The sequence below is a fragment of the Triturus cristatus genome, chromosome 4_2 (assembly GCF_964204655.1).
Source record: "Triturus cristatus chromosome 4_2, aTriCri1.1, whole genome shotgun sequence".
Taxonomy (NCBI): Eukaryota; Metazoa; Chordata; class Amphibia; order Caudata; family Salamandridae; genus Triturus; species Triturus cristatus.
Window position 1 is genome coordinate 293,787,147 of NC_140586.1, and position 11,613 is coordinate 293,798,759.

Consider the following 11,613-nt stretch of genomic DNA (forward strand, 5'->3'; position numbering starts at 1 on the left):
GTTTTAAAAACCAAAACATAAATAAAAGGCATTGTCATTTACAATGCCAATAGCTCAAACCCGCGGAAATGCGAGGCCTATTGCATTGCAAACGCTTGTTTCCCTCATGTAGCAAGCTTTCTCGTCTGCTTATCCCCCTTCCAAACTCCCTCCCTCCTGGCGCAAAATGCTGTTTTCTCACTTATGTGCTTCTTCCCCCAACCTCAATGTTGCTCCTTCTTGTGAGCTGCTTTTAACCACCCCCCTTGCCCACTTCCTGCTGCCTCCTCTCCTGCCCCCCAATGCCCAGGGTTTTTTTTTGTTTTTTTAAATGTATTTATTTATTTATTACTTTGGAGGGTGGTGAGGAACAAAAGGCAGCAAATGACACGTCAGCCCACCCTACTTTTTTCATCTGTTTGTTTTGAATCCGTCCATTTTGGATCAGTGAATAAAAAACAATGGTGCCCGCCTCATTTTGCAATTGCGCATGCGCAGCGGTGCACGCGCGCACCTATAAAATGCCCACATGATCGCTGCTTTTATTGTTTTGTTTTCTTTTTGTCATGTTGCACAGCATCTTGCCTATGCTATACAACATTGCGGAAAAGCATTGGCAAAGTCGTTAGTCCGCATTTTGCCACTCTGCCAGTGCTTGTTTTCTTACAGCAGCTGATGCAGCCTTATAGGTTGCAAGTAGAAAACACACTGGCTCGTTCATTGTCTCGGAAAGAAGATCAATGAGCCAGCCAGCATGCCTTGATGGTGGCATGTAAAAGTCCTCCTCTTGGGAGCCACCGAGCCTCACAAAAGCCTGCGCGAGGCTCCGAACGCTGCACCATTCAGAATGTGAAGTGTAAAAGGAGCCGATGTTAAGGCTTGAGCTGGGAGACTCTGGTATTACGACTCAAATGTTACAGCCTTTCCTGTCACGTGACCTAAGACGAAATTTGCATACCCATAAGTCCGTGTCACCAGTGCGTCCCTCTTTTGTATCGATTGTCTCAAGAAGTGTTTTGTCAATGTACCGGTTTACAAGGTTTCTCACGAGTTGGTTATATTTTGAAGGGTTATCAATGATGGACTTAGTAGAGTAAATCACCCTAATATTCTGCGAAAAGCTGTTTCTCGGGGCCACAGGGAAGCGGTGAAATACTCATACTCTGGTTTCTCAAATCTTTCGCCTTTTACTAAAGATTTCCGTGGAGAGGAACATTAAAGAGTTTCACTCAATTTTTGAAAGCCCTGCTGCTGCGGGTTACCCTTACTTGGTTAACGAAAGAAAATCATATTAAGCTGATTCTTACACTGTGTATCGTGACGCTGTGATATTTGTACAGTACAGTACTAACTCAACCCAGATCTAGGAAGCGAATTTTACTGACTTGCTTAGTTTACAGCTTTCTCATGTGACATACACCAAGAACGCATACGACGCAAACATCGCTTAATCATCTGAAAGGCTTTACTGCTATATACACGCAGCGCTATAGAACACCAGATAAAGAAGGATCAATTGGGAAAAAAAAACACATAACTGTTTTCAATCTGGGGTTTATTTCAAGATCAGTCTCATGATTATTGAGATTTGATTGAAATCGCATCTGTGATTCAAATTCAAAAGGTGCATTAAAATATATATATATATGTATGTATGTATGTATAACGTATATTTAAATCATGCCATGGCCTAGCTTCCTAATTTAAAACGGGCAAATCAGGTTCGCGTCCTGCAGACTTAACCTGCGATGATCCTAGAAAAGTGGCTTTTAACCAGTGCCTTAAAAACCAAGCATTAGCAAAGGCAATAAGTCGTACCTATGCGAGATCTAATGTCTCTGTCTAGGCTTTTTCTTAGCCAGGTACAGCAGTGCGGCTGCTGTGCAGCATGGTTGAATGTAAAACATAAAAGTGCGATGACGTGGTCAATGCTTGCTGCTTTACAGTGCTTTTTTATTTGATTTTAAACCATGCTGCACAGCAGCCACGCATCTGTACAACATGGCAAAAGACACTGACAAAGCCAATAGACCTCGCATAGGCGAGACCTACTGGCTTTATCAATGTTTAGGGAAAATAGCGCTCTGATATGGCTAGCACTGGCCGTGTCTGATTGATTTCTGTTCTCTGGCAGGAGGAGGTGGGGAAAAGGGCAAGCAACAATGGGGTGAGGGTCAAAAAGACTGGGCAAGAAACAAGGGTGGGGTACAGGACAAGCAACAATGGGGTGAGGGTCAAAAAGACTGGGCAAGAAACAAGGGTGGGGTACAGGACAAGCAACAATGGGGAAAAGGATGTCGGGGTACGGGACAAGCAACGATGGGGAACGGTGGCAGGGGGACAAGGCAAGCAACAATGGGGGAGGGGCAGAGGGAATGGCTCATGTAAACTCAGTGGGAGATGGAATCGGGGTAAGCAATAACGATGTGGAAACAATGTGAGAGGGGGCACGGGGACCAGGCATGCAACAACGATGCAGGGGAAGCAGGACAAGCAACAATGCACGTGGGAGACAGGGCAAGCCAGCACAAGAGGTCAACAATGCGGGAGGGAGACAGACAAGCAACGATGCAGAACGGGATTGGGGAGGTGGGAGACAGCCTGTAAACAAATGTACTCTTATCAAGTGCTACAACTTACATAAAAAAGTACATCTGGAAGCATGCGACCAGTGGATGGACACTGACTGCCGACTGTAAGAAGCACTTGGCCCATGCTCCACTGAAGGCACAAACATGAAGAGAAATGAAACTAGCATTCGCTGACCAATGAAAAGCCAAGAAAAGAGAGTGATGATGAAACAAACAAATGGTAACTTAGGGGCAGGCTCTAAGCCCCTTGAATGTAAACAAAATGTCCCTCAATCAACAGCTCATGCATTGTCTCCGAGAGAGACCTAAAAATGGATCTGATCTGCTGTGGTATATTCTAGTGCTCACGTAATGAGCTCCAATGCCCTTGGGTTAAGCTGACGCTATATAAATTGAAAAAAAGTGCCCATTGTAAATGCTCCTTCCGCATTACATCCTGGTTTCTGTAATTTCATCTCAACTTGATTTCCCACAAACAATACTGTTCTATGTAAATACACCTCCTATTCGGTGCACTCCAGCTGCAATCAAAATTAACCTTGGAAATTAACCCTAGCTCTTCAGAACTAGATTCAGGGTGAATTTAAGTCATTGGCTTTCCATTCTGTAATCCCAAAAGGCGCTACAATTCATCAGTACTTTTATCCGAACCACAAATGTATATCTCTCGACATGTTTGATCCATCTTTCACCTTTATTACAGATCAGCTCTGTAATAAGTATGCAACAATTTGCCAAGCCAATAGGCAGCGGTGCCTGACACCATAAAATACCGGCGGCAGGGGGGTTGGAGGGGTGCGGAGGGGGAAAGGGGGCCAGTGGGAAGCATGCGGGGAGCGCGCAGCGAGATGGGGAGACAGGGTTAATGGCACTTACCTGGCACTGCAGTCCGCCTCGCGCTCCTGGGAAAGCATCTGACTCCCATCGCATATGAGAGCAGCACAGGGATTGGCCTGAGCGGGCTGAAAAGACGATCCGCTCAGGACAGGGCGTCTCTGGGGTCTCTACAGTCTGGCTGTTCCATACAGCCTGGCTGAAGAAACCTAAGTGGGTATGTGTGTTTGGCCGACCTGAGACGGCGGGCCAAACACACATGCGCACTTAAAAGTGCACATAGCACTGCCGCTCCCCCTCCCATACCCTGGCCCCGCCCCTCCCTGCACAAGCTGGCTCAGAGCCGGCAAGTGAAAAATAAAACAATACTAAGATATCATTTTATTTTTCACTTGCTGGCTTTGAGCCAGTGAGGCGATTCTCCTCCGCCATTGCGGCGGGAGCTTCACGAATGCTGTTCCCATGCGTTGCATGCACGAGTTCTGTATACCTCATTAAAGCTTCCCCTCTTTGCTTTGCCAGCGCTGGGGAAAAAAAGCAGCTAAAAAGAAATGCCTTCTACATAGAATGCATATAGAACATAGTAAATTAATTGTTTCACACAGAGCGATTGTTGAGTGTACTTTTCAAATAAATGTAAAATAATCCCTCTTGCCTTCCAAAGGTAGCACTTCCTAAAAGGCGCAATGATATAACAAACAGCCAACAGAATGAAGTGACAACATTGTACTGCTCTGGGTAAAGCCAAAGCCCACTGCATGTGTATTAAACAGCACTGGCAGTAATACATTGTGCTGACGGGTGTGCTATCAAGCGAGACAGGACGACAGAAGAGGGCCCCCCACTCTCTTGGTGTCAACCTGGGCTCTTTTATTAGTGTTACTGGAAGAGGAGGGGGCAGCAAAAGCCCTGTGATTACCAGAATGATATAGAGTCAAACGTGGTTTGTTATAATCTGAAAAAAAGCTGTTCTTTTAATTGCAAGTGCCTTCTCTCTGCCAAGCAAATAAGCGCTAGAGTAGCCAATACCCGTACCATTATCAGTACCAATTTTGACGTGCTTCACCATAGCACAGTCAGGGTCATCTTAACTACTTAGTCATGCAGTGCAGTGCAGCAGCCGCAAATGCTGCTCTGTGCGACAAGGAGAGAGGAAGAGAAAGCCACATTTACAGAAATGTGGCACTCCCCTCTCCCTAACGCCGGCGCGGAAATGTACGGTCGTGCACCATAGATACCTTTGCACCATCCTGCAAGGGTGTCTCCGTGAGTCTAACCTATGTTTGGTACTGGAAGGATATCCTTCCAGTACAAAATACAATGCTTAGACGAACTTTAAACCTTTTCCCACTTTGTATGTGGGCTGTACAGTGCGGCACACATGCAAAGTTGGAAAAGAAAAGAGAAATAAAAGCATTTCTCCTTCACAGCGCCTGTCTCAAATGGGCGCTATTATCTGACGCTATACCTTGTCTACATTTTTAAGCAAATAGGACTTAGCATAGGAAATCTTAGATTGTTGGGTGTGAATGCTCATGCACCACCCACGGCAAGCCCCCTTGGCGCCAAGTGATGCAAAGCAGCACTATGCGCTGCTTTGCGTTGCTTTCAAGTAATTTTCCAACGTAAAACAGATTTTACGCTGGTAAGGAAAGATTTACCATAGAAAGGGACGCAAACATGGCGTAAAATCTTAGTAAACATACCTCTCAGTTTAAGAATCACTGTCCTCTTCATTATCTCGGGGGGAGCATTTTATTTCTTTAAGCTGAACTATCTATATATAAAGCTTTACGTTCTCAAGAGCTTCACTGTGCAAATTTCAGCTAAATCCATATTGACAAGGACAACTTATCGTCCAATACAACTCTGTGGATAAGATGACAATCTACTCATATTTGCCTGATAAAGTCTAGGTTCGACACCTGTGCGTTCGGTGCAGTGTCAATAACCTCTTCTGTACAAAATATTCAGATTACCTTGTGGTTTGTCAGACCCCTTCCCTCTTAAATATAGTGCTGCTTCAGCCTTCATGGGGAAATGCTGGTTTTAGGCGTACTTCATTTTCACACAGCAGCGAGAACTGTCATTATTTTATAGGAGTTGGGATCCTAAAATCCCAAATTTTCAGATGGTGACAAAAGGGCATCTAGTCCCACAGAAATAGAGTCTGTGACAGTATAAGTCTTATGTGGCATCTATAACCTTAGCTTTAGGATACCCCATTCCCTCAAAGTACCAAAGTAAACTGAACTAGCAGTAAAATGCTTTTAAGCCTTCTACACGAGGTACTCTGGATTCCGGGTTCTCTACTTGGAACACAAAATGTACTCAATCCGTCAAACCCTCTTTCACGCTTACTTGTAGAATCAGTCAAAATTATAATGAATATCTCTTCAATTAATGCTGTTCTAAGGGGGATCCTGGTGGTTCATCAGTAGTGATCACCAGGTCCACTGCTCACCTTAACTGTATTGCATCATTATTTAGGTCAAAATTCACGATACTGTGACCCCTCACATGACATTGAAATGAGAAAGATCCTGAGGGGGTTTCTGATGGGACGTGAATGTTCCCTGCATGGTATAATGGTGTGTTCCGCTGCTCCGAGTGAATGACTGCATGTATCTGGTACCCTAATTTGGGATTTGTTTAGCCCTGGCATCACATTATTCTATTGTGCGTCAAGAGGCCTAGGCCTGTCTCTGATATAAGAAGGTCTTGGACTTGTCCTGTGACCTGGAGGTGTGCACCACACGTGTCCTCATTTGGTAACAGTAGACTACTGTCCCTGTCATGGGTTTAGTACATAGAGTGGTGGGTGGTGGTAGCATGCCATGTTTTGAGAATTAATAGCGTGATCAAAACTTTTTTATATGTGTCTCCGGATTGAAGGCCTACTGTCCCATTTGTGTAAATTTCCACTTCTGCAAACTTACCAAGACCTTAGCTCCAAGGTCCAGAGACTGCCTTAAGCATGTTGATGTGTGTAGCTTGCGTGGCACATGCATGCTGTGTGTGGGTTAGACAGAATAATGGAGACCAGTGGGAACCTTTCTGGATACACCTCACCTGGTCTGGCACAAGATGAAAGTGAGGATTGGGCTCACAGGCTGTGGAAGTGTATTGCTTTCATTCCCGTAGCTGGAGGGAGAAGGGAGTGCAGACAGGGTTCCTTTAGTTATTCTGTGAGGCCTTTTGCTAGCAAGGAGCTGCTGACTGGTTTTGCTGAACACTGCCATTTGATGGATGACAGGGCTGAGGAAGGACTGCAGATGAAGCAGCATTTTTACAAAGAATTCACACAATGCAGCGCAGCAAGTAAAGTTGCTGCGCTGTCTTGCGTGAAAGGGACAGAGCAGAACTGCACCATATCTTTAAAGAAATTGCAGAGTTCTTCTCTCTCCTTGCGCTGGTGCACTTTTTGCTTCCTTGCGCCATCGTAGGTGCCCTTGTGCCACAGTGCTAAGGTGCCTGAATTATGATCAGTCTTAGACCTGAGACCCTTGGGTGGTAGTCCCCCAAACTTTTTACCTTCACCTTTTCAGTTTTGCTAAATTAGTTTTTGATGGCTTTAGTACTCAGCACTTCACCACTGCTAACCAGAGCTAAAGTGCTTGTGCTCGGTCCTTTAAGCATGGTAAAATTGAATTACACCCAATTGGCGCATTTAATTTATTTATAAGTCCCTCGTAAACTGGAACTACAGGTACCCAGGGCATATAAATTAATGCTACTAGTGAGCCTGCAGCACTTATTGTGCCACCCACTTAAGTAGCCTTTTCAAACATGTTCTAGGTCTGCCATTGCAGCCTGCGTGCAGTTTTGAACTGCCATTTCGACATGGAAAACCAACCTTTTTGCCAGGCCTAAACCTTATTCTTTAATACATATAGGTCACCTCTAGGGTAAGCCCTAAACAGCCTATATGGCAGGGTGCAGTTTATTTGAAAACTTGGAAATGTACTTTTATGTTTTACAGGTCCTGGTAATGAAAAACTCTTACATTTGTTTTTCCCTACTTCTCACTTATGATAACATTGAGTTACCTTATTGCATCTAATAAGTGATGACTTTTGATTTGGAACGGGTAGAAATGTCATGTTTGCACTCAAATGAATTGTAATTTAAAACCCTCTTTAATTTTGAAGTCTGATTTTAAGTTACAGTTCTGAAAAGAAGACATTTAGAAAGTTGCCATTCTCTTGTCATATCCATTTTGTGCCATTAGCCTGTTCCTGCATCTGCTAAAGCGGCGATAATGTTATCGCCGTTCCTTGATAATATGGCCCTGCATTTCTTTACTTTTTCTTACAAAGCCACGCAAATCAACATTTGCTTGGCTTTGTAAATACCAAACATAATTTAGCGTCGGGACTGCATAAAAATGTGACGCCAGCCTGATGCAAAATCTTTGTAAACCTGGACCTCTGTGTTCGTCCTTGCCCTGGAGCATAACCTCTTTACCAACTCTCTGATTGGCTGGCTTCTATCCTTTTACTGCTCATTTGTAGGAATCTACTTTTTTCTCTAAACACTCCATGAGAGTGCGTGTGTTTGCCATCTCTCTCCCAGGTGGGCTTTTTAGGCCTCGCCTGGCGTTGGAGCGCGCATGTGCTCCTCGCCCTGCGAGGGCTATAGTAAACAGTGTAAGAAGGGGAGCTTTAATCCACGCCCCTGTGTTGCGACCGTTTGCAATTGGCTTAGGTCATGATTAATGTTTTTTCCGTGCTTTTGGTTTACTGGCTGTCACTTTTGTTGACGCCCTTGCAGTTTTGTGATGCCGCCCATCGTGACAAGCGCATCTGTTTTCACTCAGCCCATGTGACAGCCTGCAAACCAAAAGCACGGAAAAAACATTAATCACGACCGAAGCCAATTCTAACAAGTGGCTGAATGAAAACAGATGGCGAGCGTTTCTTTTTGTCTTTGTGCATCACAGCCCTCGTGAAGAATGTTCTTATCTGCTTGTTAAGTAAACAAGCAAATAAGAAAAGTCTTCACAACAGCCATGAAGCAGACGAGCCACGGCACACAGGCATTCCGAGGGCGCCTGTTCCCAGCCCTTTCCCCCCCACAAACATTTCCAAGCCATATTTCAATTGTTTAGTGCTCATTAAGTGCTGCTTTCGGCTCTATAAATCACTGGCGGCTTCCAGCGTTCAGGGCTGCCTCGGCACCTTGTTTTGGAAACAGAACTCCGTGTTATTGGAGGAGACCTGGTCTAGTGCGCACGTAATTACTGTAAAACACGGGCACCAGAGTCCCGGCGCACGTGCCGATGCAGGTTGTGTGCTCCTGGTTAAAGGGTAGGGCGTTCTGGTGGACCCGACCTATAGACAGACAACATGTGTTATTGGAATCGGTATGGCTCCTGTTATGTCGCTGATATAAAATCGTAATGCCTTTGGCTGTAGGGGGGCTGGCTGTGTAGAAGACTCCGGGGTTACATCACAGAATGACATCGGATTCGGCTTGTGTTTATCGGTTTCTGTTCTGCCACGCTAGTTTATTTGTTTTTATATAGCGGGAGAGGCAGAGAGCTCCACGGAGGCATAGAGTAGTAAACAGGAGTGTGAGGTAAATAAGTGACTCATCAAATAATCAGGTGCGCGATGTGATGCATAAACACCTATGGTAAACAGCTTTATAAATGCTGACTGTAGAAGGAACATTGAACTTCACGGTTTACCCTATACAACCCGATATATGTCGTGAAATGCAAACAAGTGCATTCTTGCTCTGCTCAGTTGAGATAGCTTTTCATATTATGTGCATTTGTGAAATGCACGTTCAGGGGTATCTTGTTACTTAATAGGAGATGTTTATTGCTAAATCGTCAGTGGTACTCATTTTATCGATCTCGGAAGGATGAAAGGCTGAGTAGACTGACAGGCTTTTAAATTATGATCCTGAGGTCAAACACAAGTCACTGCAGCAAGTGCATTGGTCTTCAGGCCCATATGCGAGTCATGGCGTGATCAAATATAGTAAAAAAAAGACGTTATGTTTACTGTCGCTGATGGAAGAGCTGACCCCGAGTCAGTCACACCTTATTATCTTCCTGGGTACTGCCAGCACAGTTGAGTCCTCCCCTCATCACGGTGCTGTCAGGGGTTTTGCAGCACCCCTTACTCTCACCTGGGACTGCCAGTCAATGGGCTGGTGCTGGCGTTAGGTGCCAGTGTCTAGATTTTCAATTACTGTCTCACTGCACCTTGATGCCCTCCCTGGAGTTCTTCTAGCGCTAGCCCTGCTCAGTTGGGCACCTAGTTGGGTAGGGTGGGCTGTCTGCCTCATGGTGGCCTGCAATTAAGTGTCCTCTTTTGATCCCGCTCGCCGTTTTAGCTCTCTAGTCTCGACCCCCCTCTGGCTGTTCATTCTCTTTCGACACCCCCGTCCACTCGTTATCTCACGAGGCCCTCCCGCCGTTTAACCTCTTTTCTTCACCCTCTCGTCGCTCGTTCTCTCTCTACCCACTGTAATCTCCAACCTTTTGCTCTCTCTTGACCCTCTCTTTGACTGACCTCCCTCCCTTCCCTGCCTCAGTTCTAGTTCTCTCTTTCTCTCGCACCATTACTTCATACAGGGCGCTCACTCCCCTGTCACTCACTCATTACTACTGCAGTGGCCTCCAGGAGTGGCACACTCAGTGCTCGTGTCTCTGGCAGGAACAGGTCGTCTGGCCGTGCCTGCTTCTAGCAGGGGCAGCCTCGCCTCCCCCTGCAAGACCCCCGGCTGCCACTCCCTGGACTGCCTTACGGGAAGCACTATGCAGCCTTGCAGTGCAGGTGGCGTCTCCATCTGACACGGCACTCAGGGGTTTAATTAGGGGATAAAAGACATGCCAGGCAGCACTGCCGCGAATGCTGCATGGCACCAAGCGCTTGGCACTCAGTGAAAATATCATTTTCATATCCCCTCCTCTCCCATTTGTTAATCTTTCGCCTTGGCTGCGTTTGCTTTGAGACACATGTTGCACATTCTCTCTATGTATAATGCAAATGGGTACTGATATTGTCCATACTTTACTTTCTCTGTTAAATTTAAGGAAGCTTGCACCACTGCTGCATATACAATATATTGGGGTGCAAGCCACCCCCTCAGTAATGGAGTACTAAAAGGGGAAGGGGGGCAACCCCTAGTTTTAAATGTAGAAATAACTATAGCATGTGACAGACAGATTAACCCACTTATCAAAAGACGCGCTCATTGAACTGCTAGCACACTTTTGTACTCAGTCTTGGGGTGGTTGAAGCTGTTTCTCCAGACTTCAAAGCACCTCCAGCTCATTATCGCGATAATCAAAAGCGGCACAAGTGATTGTTGGACCTCTCTGAGGAGTCTATCTGTAGCTATCAACGCTGTGTATAAAGCATCGGCGCTTGAGGCGTGAAACTAAAGCAAATTAAGGGGCGTTTCAAGGTAGATCTCCTCGGCCTCGACTGGAGTGTGAAAGCTCCTGATAAAGGGGTGTAATTGCGGGAGGGAGGCAGGGAGCTGATCAGGCGGAATGCTTCCCTTCTCCAGATTCAAATCCGGCTGCCCCGGAGCTCTCTTGCAGAACTTCACTTTCATGTGCTACGCGGCAGCCTGGCGGATTTCAAGGACTTCTGAAAGCGCACTGGGTCTCATTCCGACTAATAGGGGCCTGCCTCTCAAACTGTGCCTGGCAGGGAGGATGAAAAGCGGATCAGGGCTGTTATTAACAGTTAATGCAAAGACAGCACAGAGGAGTTGAGCACAGTCGGAGTTGCACATCTAGAGGGTCCCAGTTGCTGGGTCCATTCAAACCGGAAATGCAGACGTGTCTGATGTGCAGTGGCGATTGGCCATCAAAGAAACTTTAGAGCTTAGGCTTTTTCAATTCTTTTAGCACAAAGTACTGAGAGCAGTGCACCCGCTGCCACCCTCTGTACCGAGCAGTGTTTGTCACCTATTTACAGAAGAAAGCACAATCGTGCAGTTCTCTGAGGTAATTGAAGGACTTCGGTTAGATGACCAGTTTGTTGAAACAAGGATTTTACACAGAACATGGCAGGTGAGCGCGGTACATAAACAGGCTTTAAAGACAAGCATTTGCAATGCAATAGGTCTCGCATTTACGCGAGTTTAAGCTATTGCTTCTTCCCCCAACCTCAATGTTGCTCCTTCTTGTGAGCTGCTTTTAACCACCCCCCTTGCCCACTTCCTACTGCCTCCTCTCCTG

General features: G+C 45.9%; 1 pseudogene; it reads left to right on the forward strand.

Moving 5' to 3' along the window:
* Positions 1 to 1,137: 1,137 nt before the first annotated feature.
* Positions 1,138 to 1,239, forward strand: LOC146833694 (U5 spliceosomal RNA; annotated as a pseudogene).
* Positions 1,240 to 11,613: the final 10,374 nt, after the last annotated feature.